This window comes from Podarcis cretensis, assembly GCF_951804945.1.
Source record: "Podarcis cretensis genome assembly, chromosome: 5".
Lineage (NCBI taxonomy): Eukaryota > Metazoa > Chordata > Lepidosauria > Squamata > Lacertidae > Podarcis > Podarcis cretensis.
Genome location: NC_137174.1, coordinates 96,492,471 through 96,507,333, shown reverse-complemented (window position 1 = coordinate 96,507,333; position 14,863 = coordinate 96,492,471). Strand labels below are relative to the sequence as shown.

Sequence of the window (14,863 nt, the reverse complement as noted above, 5' to 3'; positions counted from 1 at the left end):
AGGGATGGTGACTGGCCTAAAGCCACCTAGTGAGCTTTCATGGCTGAGGATTCATCCACATGGTACAGTGGTATCTTGGTTCTTGAACTTAATCCGTTCCGGAAGTCTGTTCCAAAACCAAAGCGTTCCAAAACCAAGGCACGCTTTCCCATAGAAAGTAATGCAAAATGGATTAATCCATTCCAGACTTTTAAAAACAACCCCTAAAACGGCAATTTAACATGAATTTTACTATCTAACGAGACCACTGATCCATAAAATGAAAGCAATAAACAATGTACTGCAGTCACACAATCAATCAATCAATCAATCAATCAGTAGCTGAACTGGGTTCCACACAGTCACAAAAACAAAACAAAAAGAGCTGCAAAAACAAAAACGCAAAATAAATAGCAAAAACAGACAGAACTCAGCAGAACACTCAAAACGGAAGTGTGGCACTCAAAACAGAGCACGTTCGGCTTCCGAAAAAAGTTCTCAAGCCGGAACACTTTCGGGTTTGCAGTGTTTGGCTTCCAAGTTATCTGAGTGCCAAGGCGTTTGAGAACCAAGGTACCACGGTATATCCACAAGATACACTGGCTAAAGGGCTATAAAATATGACGTGTTGGTTGAAAGCCATTGCCATGAAACACAGGTGATGCTTCAATATTATTCTAATTCTTATTATTAATTAGATTTCTATACCGCCCTTCATCATAAGATCTCAGGGCGGTTCACAGAATATGCTGGTGGGACAGTCTGCAGGGCTATGCATTCCAGTGGAGCAGCTCCACTGTGGGAGTGGTTTGAGTGCAGGGTTGGTGGTGCACAAAAGGACAAGGCATGGGCAATGGGCAGGGGGACATGAAGGTGAAAACTGGAGTGCAAAACAAAGCTGCAGAACAGAAGAGACAAGCGGCCTCAGTCATGAGGTTGGGACAGGCATCCAATCCTATATGTAACATGCAGTTTTCCCCCAGTAAAAATCCCTGGGGCAATCTGCCAAATTAACTTTTCTGTGATAAATACATGTTAGGTATGTGAAATGCACAAGCAGGTTTTGTAATAGTGGCTGGGGAACTTGCTGAGTGGAAGGTGCATTGTTTGTGTGCAGGGAGGGCCAAAGTGTTACTGGGGGTGTCCCCCTCAACATTACTGCATTGGCTCCCCCCGTGCCCGAGTTGCGATAAGCGATGTCACTATCCCTGTAACAACCTGTAAAAGGCAGACACTGCTTGTGTTTCCATGGATGCTGGGGTTTTTGCTTTCTAGTATGCTTTCCCCCATCTTGTCCAGGGCTGGGCAAGTTCACCTCAACCCTCTGCTGCTCAGTGAGGAAGCAGAAACCAACATCCTCCCCCTTTCTGTGAACATCACTGGGCAGCATGTTCGTACAATATCAGTACAAACCCAACTTCTGTACATAGGTACAACGTTGATCCCTTGATACAACCTTGGACAATACATCAGCAGGAATTTCATTACCTGGCATATAGGACACCGTTACAAGTCCCTTCTGAACACATTCCCTAGCATGTTGCAGTTTCAATTGCAAATGCTTCGTGCTTTTCTTACAACCTTCAGAATTCAGAAAAGCCAAACATGCTTTGTTGTCCTGATAAACCCTGGATTGGACATTTGACAGGAATTTTCATGTCTTCGCACAATTGTAACAACCATTCACAATCCTTAAGTGAATAAGACAGTGCATTCAGTTCAGCTTCACAAGTACTTAAGCTAACTGTTGTTTGCTTCTTGCATGACCAATCAAATAGACCCTGATTGTACATGTAGCAAACTCCACAAGTACTTTTCCTGTCTGTAGTGTCACCACCAAAACTTGCATCTGCAAATATCTCAAGACCACCAGACTTCTGATTGTTAAATCTCAGTCTGTAATGCATAATGCCTTTCAAATAGCGAGCTACGCGTTTCAGAGCTTTCCAATCCTTAATAGTAGGATTGTTGACTTGTCTGCTTAGCAAACTACAGCTAACAGCAATGTCAGGTCTTGAACATCTGGCTATGAAGTTTAGTTTGCCTAGCACAGTTCTGGTGTGTCACAAGACATTGACACACAGTTACTGCTCAGTGAGGAAGCAGAAACCAACATCCTCAAGTAACTTGAGAGTACAGTGGTGCACCGCAAGACGAATGCCTCGCAAGACGAAAAACTCACTAGACGAAAGAGTTTTCCGTTTTCGAGTTGCTTTGCAAGATGAATTTCCCTATGGGCTTGTTTCGCAAGACGAAAACGTCTAGCAACTTTGTTTCCTTTGTCTTAAAACCGTTAAAACCAAGGGTGCCTTGCTTGAACAGCTGCAGTTGCGACTTGACTTCGAGGAGCAACTGTTAGCACGCGGTTTGGTAGCCTTTTTTCAGGTTTTTGAGGACTTTGCTGATTTTTGAAGCTTTTCCAAAACTTCTTTTGCATCCATTTGGTAAGTTAAACTTTTAAAACTTTTTTGGGGGTTTTTGGATTTTGGGTTGGGGTGTTTGGAATTCAAGGACTTGGTGTTGGGGAGGGGGGGTTGCAAGAATCTTGGAGCTTGTGGGGTTTTTTTTGAATTTTTCTGATTTTCTGTGACCATTGGGCCATGTTGTTTTTTTTAAAAAAAAATTCTGAGTTTGAATTTCTGTGTGGTGGGTGGCTGGGGGAGCAGTTGGGGAGGAGTTTGCAATTTCTGTGTGGTGGGTGGGTGGCTGGGGGAACAGTTGAGGTTTTTGAAGACTTTGGTGATTTCTGAAGCTTTTCCAAAACTTCTTTTGCAGCCATTCGAGGTTTTTGAAGACTTCGGTGATTTTTGAAGCTTTTCCAAAACTTCTTTTGCATCCATTTGGTAAGTTAAACTTTTTGGGGGGGTTTGGATTTTGGGTTGGGGTTGGTTGGGACTTGGTTCTGGGTTTGAATTTCTGTGTCGTGGCTGGCTGGGTGCTTTTGAATTTTTTGGAAGTGAAGCACTGATTTTTGTGTGTGTGTGTGTGTGTGTGTGTGTGAGTTTATGAAGGTAGGAGCTGTGCTGCCATGGGACCCAAGAAGACTGCTGCTGCAGAGGCCGGCGAGAGGAAGAAGGAGAAGGTGACGCTGGAAATGAAGAAGGAGATCATCCGGAAGCACGACGGTGGAATGCGTGTGACGGACCTCACCAGGGAGTACGGGAGGAATCCATCAACCATCGGGACCATCCTGAAGATGAGGAAGAAGATCCTGGCGACTGATGCAGCCAAGGGAGTCACCAGGATCGTGAAGAACCGCCCAGCTGTTCTGGAGGAGGTCGAGAAGTTGCTGCTCATCTGGTTAGAAGAGAAGCAGCGTGCAGGGGACACAGTGACTGAGGCCGTCATTTGTGAGAAGGCCAAGGCCTTGCACGCAGACCTCGTCCGGGAACAGCCAGGAACCTCAGGCGAACCAGAATTCTTCAAGGCAAGCAGAGGTTGGTTTGACCGGTTCAAGACAAGATCTGGAATCCACAGCGTGGTGAGGCATGGAGAGGCTGCCAGTTCTGATGTTCCTGCGGCTGAAGAGTTTGCAGCAGAGTTCCTGGAGGTTGTGAAGATGGAGGACTATGTTCCACAGCAGGTCTTCAACTGCGACGAGACCGGGCTGTTTTGGAAGAGGATGCCCAAAAGGACTTTCATCACACAGGAGGAGGCCAAGTTGCCTGGCCACAAGCCCATGAAGGACCGTCTGACCCTGCTCTTCTGTGCCAACGCAAGTGGCGACCTGAAGATCAAGCCCCTGCTGGTGTACCACTCGGAGAACCCACGGGCCTTCAAGAGACACAAGGTCGACAAGGAGCAGCTGAGTGTCATGTGGTGATCCAACAGTAAGGCTTGGGTCACACGTGTGCTGTTTGTGGACTGGGTCAATCTTGCTTTTGGCCCTGCTGTCAAACAGTACCTGCTGGACAACGACCTGCCGCTGAAGGCTTTGCTTCTGATGGACAATGCTCCTGCTCATCCTAAAGGCCTTGAGGTGCACTTGTTGGAGGAGTTCAGCTTCATCGACATCATGTTCCTGCCGCCTAACACCATGCCACTGCTCCAGCTGATGGATCAGCAGGTCATCGCCAATTTCAAAAAACTCTACACCAAGGAGCTTTTCAGGCGATGCTTCGAGGTGACTGATTGCACCACCATCAGTCTGGAGGAATTCTGGAAGGCCCACTTCGACATCGTCACCTGCTTGAAGATGATCACCATGGCCTGGGACAGGCTCAGCCAGAGAAATTTGAATTGCGCTTGGTGCAGCCTGTGGCTGGACTGTGTGGCACCAAGTGACTCTGATGCACCAGAGTCAACAGTGGTGCAGGACATTGTTGCCTTGGGGAGGACCATGGGCCTGGAGGTCACAGAGGAGGACGTCTGCGAGCTGGTGGAGGAGCACGACCACGAGCTGACCACCCAGGAGCTGGTCGAACTGCAGGCAGAGGCTGCGCAGGAGTGGGCCTCGCTGGAAGAGGAGGAAGCAACTGAGGAACGGCTGTCCTCCAAAGAACTGAGGGACATTTGCCTGAAGTGGAAGGATGTGCAGGCTTTTGCACAGCGGCACCACCCTGACAAGCACGTGGCACATGACCTTGCGAACACTTTTGATACGACGGTCATGTCGCCTTTCAGGGAGGTGCTGAAAAGGCGGATGAAGCAGCAGACCATGGACAGGTTCATCAGCAAGAAGCAAAGAGTGGAAGAGGAACCTTCTTCGAGTGGTCCCCCAGAGTCTTAGAAAATGTACTGTACACTTTGTTGATTTTTAAATGTTTTTCTGTCGTTTAGAAACTTAATTTATTGTTCCTTCAATTTTTGAAATGCTCTTTACAGTATGTGTGACTTTAAAGAGCAGTTAATAAACTCTTTTTGTACCAAATTTGGCTTTGTTTGGACTTTTTTTGACCATAGGAACGCATTAATTGATTTTCAATGCATTCCTATGGGATTTCGTGCTTCGCATGACTAAACCGCTTCTGGCACAATGGGACACCATGATGGAAGCCAGAACGCACAGAAATGCCGTTTACATTCCAGCCACAGTGGTATCTATATATCTACTTGTGCTGGTATGCTTTCAAACTGCAAGGTTGGCAGGAGCTGGGGCAAAGCAATGGGAGATCACCCCATCGTGTGGATTCGAACTGCTGACCTTCGATCAGCAAGAGTCTCGGTGTTTTAGACTACAGTGCCACCTTTGTCCCTACTCTGCCTACTATAGCAACTTTAAATGTACACATAATAAGTTCAATTAATTGTTTCAATTTTATCATCATAACAAATCTTATCTGGCTTGTTTACATCACCAGTAATCATTTTTACATATAATACCAAATTGATTGGCTGTATGATTAGCCCTGTATTTAATGTCTCCAATAATCTTGTGGGACAAACACATATACATTATTAAGGGATACATAAGAAAGGAAAAGAAAAGAAAAGAAAAGAAAAGAAAAGAAAAGAAAAGAAAAGAAAAGAAAAGAAAAGAAAAACTTTATGTACACTTTATCTTCGCTGCAATTTCCTATATATATATATATATATATAGAATGAGTTTTGTTCTTTTTTTACATATGGAATGCCTTTATATTTGTCTATACAATGTGATATTCTATATATGTATTTGAGGCAAAATGTCTCCCATAAAACAAAATGATCCATATTAATATATAAAGAATTATAAGGGCTATAAGCACTGGCGGAGGAAGAGGAGTGCGGGGGGAGCACACTGCCCCCAGCAGCGCGATCCCAGTGGGGTGCCATCCTGGCTGCCCCCCACCTGCACTGGGCATCATGCCCCCAAGACGTGCACCAGCCCCACCCCCGCCTGCTCTCTGCTCCCCGGTGTCGGAGCATGAAGCTCTGCCACTGGCTATAACAAAGCCTCCCTGGATTCAGAAAATCTAATTACCAGACAGCTGCTAATCTCCCTTTCTTGGGCAAGGTTCTTCTTCTTTTTAAATAATTGGGCAAGATTCTTGAGCAGATGGTTGTGAATAAGATCCGGGCTCTACTGAAAAAACAAACCAATTTTCTAGATAATTTCAATCAGTGTTGTTTCAGGTTCAGTTTTGGCACAGAAACAGCTTTAGTTATCCAGTATGATAACCTCGGGACACGGGTGGCGCTGTGGGTTAAACCACAGAGCCTAGGACTTGCTGAGCAGAAGGTCGGTAGTTTGAATCCCCGGGATGGGGTGAGCTCCCGTTGCTCGGTCCCTGCTCCTGCCAACCGAGCAGTTCAAAAGCACGTCAAAGTGCAAGTAGATAAATAGGTACCGCTTCGGCGGGAAGGTAAACAGCATTTCCGTGCGCTTCTCTGGTTCGCCAGAAGCGGCTTAGTCATGCTGGCCACATGAACCCGGAAGCTGTACGCCGGCTCCCTCGGCCAATAAAGCGAGATGAGTGCCGCAACACCAGAGTCGGTCACGACTGGACCTAATGGTCAGGGGTCCCTTTACCTTTATGATAACCTCTGTCAGGAGAGAGACAGGGGTAATGTGCCCATATTAATTCTGCTTAACCTCTCAGCAGCTATTAATGCCATTGACCATGGTATCCTTTGGGAGCAGCTGTCCGAATTAGGGATGGGTTGCACTGATTTATGATAGTCCCAGTCCTACTTCAACGGTCACTTCCAGAGGGTTATGCTTGGAGAGTGCTGTTTGAGCCTATGGAGACTTTAATGTGGGGGTTCCTTAGGGTTTGATTTTATCCCCTGCTTTATTTAATATTGACACAACACCACTGAGTGGGTTCATCTGGAGTTTTGGAATACATTGTCAGCAATATGCTGATGATGCACAGCTCCTTTACATCTGAAGCTGTGGCAGTGGGTTTGCTGGACTGGTGTCTTGCCTTGGTAATGGATGAGAGTTCAATCCAGATAAGGCTGAGACTCTGTAAGTGGGTGGTTCCCTAGATCAGATGGATGGGAGGTTGCCTGCTCTTGATAGAATTACATTCCCTCTGAAGGAGTGGACATGCAGTTTGCAGGTACTTCTGGGTCCATTGCTGTCCTGTGAGTCTCAGGTGGCCTTGATGGCATGGAGTGTCTTTTGTCAGCTTTGGCTGGTGGCTCAGCTGTACTCCTTTCAGGTCTGGTAACCTCTAGGTTAGATAACTGCAATGCATTAATGTTGGGCTGCCTCTGAAGATGGTTTGGAAGCTTCAGCTGGCCAGGTTGCTCACTGGTGTAAGGCATTTTGAGCAGGTAACACCAATCCTGGCCCGCTTGCACTGGCTGCCAATTAATTTATGGGCCCAATTCAAAGTGCTATTTGTGACCTATAAAGCGTTAAACAGCTCAGGACCACAATACCTCAAGGACCGTCTCTCCCATATGAACCAACTTGAACCCCTGAAGCCTTTCTTCATGTGCTCCCTCCATGTGAGGTCCAGAAGGCACCGCCTGTTTGTGGAATGTAATCCCCAGGGGTGCTCTCTTGATCCCTTCATTACACATACAGTGGTACCTCCGGTTAAGTACTTAATTCATTCTGGAGGTCTGTTCTTAACCTGAAACTGTTCTTAACCTGAAGCACCACTTTAGCTAATGGGGCCTCCTGCTGCCGCTGCACCGCCGCTGCACGGTTTCTGTGTTGGGAATCATTCTGTAAAGAAACAGTAAGGATGTTTGTACCTTTAAGAACAGTTTCTGTGAGCTCTGGGCTGATTGGATACAGCTGGCCATGACTACAAAAGGAGAAAAGCTGCAGTTCAGTTTGAAATCTGCCTGCAGGGAAAACACCCACAATCTTTGCTCTTAGTTGTTTTGTAATAAAACCTTTATTTGATTTGGTTTTACACCGGTCTCATGGTGTCATAGTCTCTGTCATCTGCCACCAGAGGGAAAAAACCCCCTCTAACATTCTGTTCTCATGCTGAAGCAAAGTCCTTAACCCGAGGTAATATTTCTGGGTTAGCGGAGTCTGTAACCTGAAGCGTATGTAACCCGAGGTACCACTGTATTTAAGTGCCAGGCGTAAATGTGGCTGCATAAGGAACTTACACATGAGCTGAGAGGTAAGAAGGGCATGTGTGGTGATGTTATCAGTGGGTGTTCTCAGTTGCCACATGCCCTGCTTCTAATTGCTCCTTGTCTGACCTAGCCCACTTAAATGCATGTCTCCAAAAAGACAGAAGAACTATGCAACAAGATTTCAGGGGTTTAAAGATTCCCACAACCACTTCTTGCAACAATTGGGCTGCCTTGAAATATACCATCTGGTGGAAGAATGAGGAAATCCCAATGAAAGAACAGTGGCAAGAAAAATTGATGAGCTACGCATCATTTTTTGGCTAAATTGACATACAAACTGTGGGACAAGGACAACTGTGACTTTAAGGAAGAATGGGAGCTTTTTACAATTTATCTAAAAAGACAACAAAATGAATCGGACTCCTTGGCAGCTTTTGAATAAACATACACAAATTTATTAGTTGATAACATGGTAGATAGATAATGTAAGGATATATATAATTTTATAACATGCAGAGAATAATGTGTGCTGAGAAATCAGAGAGGAGCTGAGGGAAGTCACTGGGAGGGGGGAGGGGGGAGGGGGGTTTGAAGGGCGTGGGGGGGGAAAGGGGGAAAATAATATGATATGTTTTGACAATTTGTTATGTTGAAATTGTTAATAAAAAGAATAAGAATTATATTCTCTGGTAGTGAGGAAGAAGGCTTTGCCACTAGCTAGCTCCTAGAATGCCTGTCACGGTGGCAATGGGCTGTGGTCACAAAAGCTTGTAATAATCTGCTGTGTTTTAACACGACACTTCTCTTTTCTACTTTGATGCTAATGGCAGCTGGCTAAGCAATAAGGAAACATTTACACTGTATGGATTGGACATCGACCTATGGTAGTACTGTCTGGATTCCAAATGGTGAAAGAAGGCCTTACAAACCCACCAGAAGTCTTGTCTAAATGACCAGTGACCCCTTTCGTGGAAGCTGCACTTAAAAAAAGGGTAAGTTGTTAAGAAGGCTGATGGGGACTATAAGTGGAGGCCTCTTATGAATGAATATAGAAAAAGTCAGAATTTGAAGATTGGAGCCCTGCCTGCACTGGAGAAGGAAGGTTGGATAGACTCTTTCATGCAGGGATTTATTGACCTTTGGGTTCTGAATCTGGGACAGGAGGTGATTGGTGTTGTGGGGGTCTTTGGATCTGGAGGAGCCTTGAAACATGATTTGAGATATTGTATGGACCTTGGTTCTAGCTGTGGAGAGTTGGCTGGCCTGTCGAGAGGGAATGGGGGCATGGCTGGGTTGGGGCCTCCCCGAGAATTGCTCTTCAGCATTTTCAGCATCAAAGAATATGAAGAAGAATTGCAGAAGGGACTTGGAAAAGATTTAAGAGCCTCGGACAGAAGATCTCCAGGTTGATGAACTATATGGAATGGACGGAAATGATTGGCAGAATCTGAGACCAGGGAGAAGAGATGGTGGTAGAATATTGGGAAAGTCTAAAGTTTGTACATAGAAATATTGTAAAATTAATGAGTGTTTGAAAATTGTTGCAATGAAACTTTATGGCTTTAGCAGAAATGCTATAAGGAGTTAAGTATAAATAAGTATTTTAGTATTAATGGAAAATAAGGTTAAAAATATGTTAAGACATTCATAATGATAAAATTAGAGAAAGATGGAAAGGATTTGCTGAAACAAGTAACAGAAGTGGAATACAAAAAGGGAGGTGAGAGGAAGTCGATGAAATAAGGGAATGAAGGATAGACTAATGAAATGGTATGCTATATGTTTTTTAAATTGTTGTTGTTTTGTTTTGTTTAATTTAGTGTTAAGGTTGTGTTTTGTATTGTTTATTGTATTGTTTCTTCTTTTGTTCTTTTTTCTTGTCTGCCGTAAGTTTGAAAAGTAATAAAGATTATTATTTTTTTTTTAAAAAAAGAGAAGGCTGATGGGTTTTGCTGGCCCTATCTCCAGAGAAGAGTATAAAGTCGAAATCTGAATATGCCCATCATATCCATGTGACCACTTCAATAACATTATGAACACAAATAATCATGAATGCACCATTAAAACGATATCTGGAAGGATCCTGTGTGCTATATTGAAATAAGTTCCAGTGCTTGAAGGCAAGATAGAGTGATGGCCTCATAGGCATTTTCTGAAGCGTACAGTGCTGGTGAATATCACTTTACTAGACAGATTCTGTGCCAGTCTTGCAGTTCTTAGGTTGTGAAAGAATGGCATCTCTGAAATGCACAGGCATTATCTGCACTAAATTTGGTCTCATCTTGGTTGACTGACAATTTTTAAAAATATGCCATTTTTGTGAGTAATGTTTTCTCATCGATTCCTTCCTGTTTTAGGTTTGGTCTTTTCAAATGGTCACACCTGGAAGCAGCAGAGACGGTTCAGTGTCATTACTATGCAGAAGCTGGGTCTGGGGAAGAAAGGCATGGAGTTCCAAATACAAGAGGAAGCCCATCGTCTTGTGGAGGTCTTTGCACATGCAAAAGGTAGGTGATATTACCGTATTTACATGAATCAAATCACCCTCCAATCTAATGAACACCTCAGTTTTCAAAACCTTGAAACCAACAAAGTATTTGCTGGTGAATGCAAATGTGCCATCAAATCTAATGTGCACCCTAATTTTCACAATGTAATTTGGCCAAAAAAAGGTGCACATTACATTCACGTAAATATGGTAAGTAATGATGCTGATACCTATCCCAGTTTGTAGAGATCTTTATGCACAATCTCTGCACATTTTGGAATGGAATTTCATACATTTTCACTTTTATTCAAATATTTTTAAAATAGCAATTGATCTTAGCAGCTTTCTGAGATATAAATGTAAATGATTTCATTTGCAGGGCAGCCACATGATTTTTCACTCCCCATCACTAATGCAGTGTCCAGCTTGATATGTGTTTTGGCTTTTAGATGCCGATTTCCTCTTGAAGATGAAAAATTCCAAAAATTGATCGATGCCATTGATTGCATCTTGAAAGATTCAAATAATGTACTTCACATGGTGAGTAGACTTTTGATTCCCAGAGGCCCTAACTCAAATAAGCATTCACAGAACATTATGGCAGTACTCCTAAATCTTAGGGCTCATCTACACTTCCATTTGTCCTGCAGGTTTCTCCCCCTGGAAAACCTGCTGTTCGCCACTGAATTGGAACAAATGTCAGTTGCATCTTCTGTGAGTTGATGTTCCAATTCAGTGATAAACAGTGGGTTTTCCTGGGGAAAGTGGCAGGAAAGTGAAAAACCGTTTGGATCCATGTCTAGAAAGCAGGGCACAAGCAGAAGTATGCATGAGCCCTCAGAGTACTCGATTCATTGCAGGGATATGTGGATTTAAACTCACGGGTTGGATGGCCTGTCTTGTATGCCTCCTTCCAGCAACTTCTGCAGCCAAGCTGATACCAAGGAAGGAGAGTCCACAACCTCCTGAGGGCGTCCATTCCACTGTCAAACAGCTCTTGCTGTCAGAAAGTTCTTGATGATATTCAGTCAGAATCTCCTTTCTTGAAAATTGAAGCCATTGATTCAAGTCCTACCCTATTATACCAGCAGGGTATAATAATAATGATTGCTAATGATAATGATAATAATTAGCACTGTTTTTCTAGAAAAAAGGTGCCACAACTCACCATTAACGCCTCCCTTGTTCTCTTATAATGGCAATGGTGCCAAGCTGAGAGGTGCCGGAACTGATTTCCAGTGAGTTTCAGCTGAAAAAGAAGCCCTTATTATTATTATTATTATTATTATTATTATTATTATTATTATTATTGAAAACAAGCTAGCTCCATTTTCTTTGTGACAGCTACAAATCCACCTGTTATCTCATTCAACTCATATTTTATGAGTTTTGTCGCAAGAATATCATGGGTGACTTTGTCAAAAGCCTTACTGAAATCAAGATACACTATAACCACAGCATTCCCCTGATTCACCAAGCTTGTAATTCCATCAAAAAGAGAAATGAGATTCATTTGGCATGCTTACTTTTGAGAAACCCATGCTGGGTCTTGGTAATCACAGCATCCTTTACTAAGTGCTCACAGACCAACTGCTGAATGAATGAATGTTGCACTAAACTCTTTGCAACAAAAATGAGCCAAAATGTGAAAATAATTCACCTTAGCACTGTGTCCTTAAGCTTTGACAGTTCACATAAATTTAATACATATCTACCTCACTTTTCTCTGAAGTATTCAAAGAGGCTAAAGAGAAACCAGGAATGAACAAAAAAACCCCCACAAAGCTTCAGAAGCAATATAATCATAACTGCAACACCTATTAAAAACTTATTAAAATAATATGTAGCAGAACCAGAACAGACAGGTTAGTTAAGTTCAGAACACAGCAGCATCTATCCATCAACAGATCCTCTTCAGACCCATGTTTATTCACTTAAACAGAAAAGTTTGGAGGAACTACCGGTACCTAGAAAGGATATTTCATGTTTTTGCTGCCACTATGGGAAATTCTCCAAGAATTCTGCCAGCTGCTATATTTCTAATGGTGATGGGACCTAGAGCAGGGCTCAGAGACTGAAGCTGTGGTTCTGAAAGGAGAATACAGCTTTAGGGACCCTGGTCCTGGTGTTGGGGACTTCAGAATACAGACCAGAATGGAAAAATCCAGGCAGCAATATTTCTTAAAGAGAAGATTTTATTCAATTTGGTTTTTGTCAGACAAAAAGCAAAAAGGGGTGCATTCAGGAAGAAATGAGAGAATGCCCACGAACACCAGGGGCAGACAGTTTTTATACCCTTAGGCAAAGCAAAAATTCAGCCCCTTGACCCACCCCTTAAACATTCCCCTTTATGCATATTCATTAAAAGCTCAACCAATGAAAATTGGTTTTTGCCTCGTTCAGTTCCAAGCTGCATTATACAATAGGTGGCGCTGCGAGCTTAAAAACTATTTGTCCTAATTGCTGTTTCCAGTAAATGCTCTGGCCCCCCAGTATCTGAGAAAAGGGGACTGTGGTTTTAACAAGTTCAGGCCTAGGTCTGCATTTAGAATCCTGCGGTGGGCAGACATCCTGGGCAAACAGACAGTTTCTCAGAAACAGCTCAACTACTAGCAAAATCCCCTGACCGCATCCTCTTGCAAACTCGCTGTGTTGCAAAAATATTGTTTTTGCAAGCAGGGGAGAGAGAAATGTCTTTTTAGCTTTTAGTTTGCTCTCTAAGATGGCTTTCAGCTTATAAAATGGCTCCAGCCTGGCTCTCCAAAGTGGACCCCTGGTCTTCACTCCTTCATTCCCCCCTTTCCATCATGAAAATGCTGACCGGTTCCGGTTCATCATTTTCGATTGATGGACCTATAGGTCATAGAGAGCCAGGATATGGGTACGTGCTGAGACATTGACCAGTGCTCGTTTGTGAATGGTGGAACGGTTAAGTGGCAGTGGGAGAAGTGGTAGTCCACTCGTGGCATCTGTTGGGGCCAAGATGCATACCAGACATTCTGACTTATTGGCCGAATGGGCTACCATTTCAGCCATTTGTAACCACCTATTGTAGGGGTTAGACGGGGAAAAATTGGCATGGGAGGCCAGGGGACTCTTTCCCGCTTTGGCCAATACACAGGTAGGTTCTCCAGTTCTCCAACCAGATATGATATTGTTCATGCCAGCAAGAATACAGGAGCATCCAAAGAAGTAGAGCAGTACATACCACTCCTACCCACCAACCCCAATATTTCCATAGTTCCTCCCACCAATACTCGGGGCCATTCCTAATATTCTTTTACCGCTGAAGGGCCCACTGATATTCGTATTCTATAAACGCTTGGGCCTCTGGGGTTATTTTCCACCTTATTTCGGAAGCTCCTACCACTTGGATCAACTTCCCAACTATTCCCGGTGGATGGAGACCCCTGTGGTTTCCTGGGAGAATATTATACCCAAAAGGGGCCCCTTCTTCCACGTAAATGATGTTGCACCCACAAGAATATATCCACCCCTGCAACGGCCTGACACACGGGGTGACTATATCAAGGGGTTCTGGTCCCATGCAACACCTGGGTTAAGATTAGGACCTGGTCTATTAAATGGGGTTGGTACAGTGCTCTACCCCCCGATTGACAGTTGGTTACCCCCCCACAACAGCAAGAGCGGTCCAGAACTCGATAGATTTCGACCGTCTCTGCAAGTTCCCGTAGGAGCAGTACCCACGTGCGCTGGACAGTGGTGTGGAAGAGGAGCCACAATGGGGTAGTGGGATGTTTCAATACGGCAACCTCATCAAACCCCTGTTTCCAATAGCCAAAGAGCACGCCATCTCTTACCACCGGCAAGACGAACCAGTCGTAGCAGAGGCCAGCAGGCCAGTAAGTTTGGTATGGCTCGGTGGGGTCAGGGCAATAAGACATAGAGCAAATCAATATAGAACATAATAGAGAAAAGAGAAAGTCCTTATGAAAGTCCTTGTGATGATCAGCTGCAGGATCTCGTTGCCCGTGGCCCAACGCGTTCCGGTAGCGTCAGACACAAGGTGATGATCAGTGAGTCAGCTTCAGAGGGTCAGCAGGATTTTTCTTGCAAGTCCAGACACCCTCCGACTTCTTCAGACGCGTGTGATGTACCCAGGGGATCACCTCGGCTACTTTCACCGCAGTTGGGGATGAGGGGGTCGCCAGACGCTGTCACCCGGTTGGAACTGGTGAACCGGCTCAGCGAGACTGGAAGAAATACCTGGAAAGGAAGCAAACACACACGACACACCTTTTGGATATAGCAGCAGTTAGTTAGTTGAGATAGGTTGGGGATGTAGAGTATTCTCCCAAGGTCTCCTTTAGCAGCTGGGCCTCCCAAATGGGTGGATTCGTGGCAATTCTTCACAATGACACTGGCCAGATGCTGTGGGACAAAAACACGGTTGTCTGGTCCTTC

The 14,863-nt window shown here is 44.3% G+C and overlaps 1 protein-coding gene, 1 long non-coding RNA gene and 1 pseudogene across 3 annotated transcripts in view; all 3 read left to right on the top strand.

The window, feature by feature from the left end:
• The window catches only part of LOC307217054 (cytochrome P450 2J2-like), a 93,354-nt gene that overhangs the window by 8,236 nt on the left and 70,255 nt on the right, over positions 1-14,863 (top strand). The gene's annotated exons all lie outside the window — the stretch shown is intronic.
• LOC307217145 (tigger transposable element-derived protein 1 pseudogene) lies at positions 2,978-4,849 on the top strand (annotated as a pseudogene). Its single transcript, XR_013844021.1, has 2 exons — positions 2,978-3,975; positions 4,198-4,849. The product of XR_013844021.1 is annotated as a tigger transposable element-derived protein 1 pseudogene (transcript).
• LOC307217282 lies at positions 13,990-14,352 on the top strand. The gene is made up of 2 exons (XR_013839523.1): positions 13,990-14,027; positions 14,307-14,352. It is a non-coding gene; the product is annotated as an uncharacterized lncRNA (long non-coding RNA).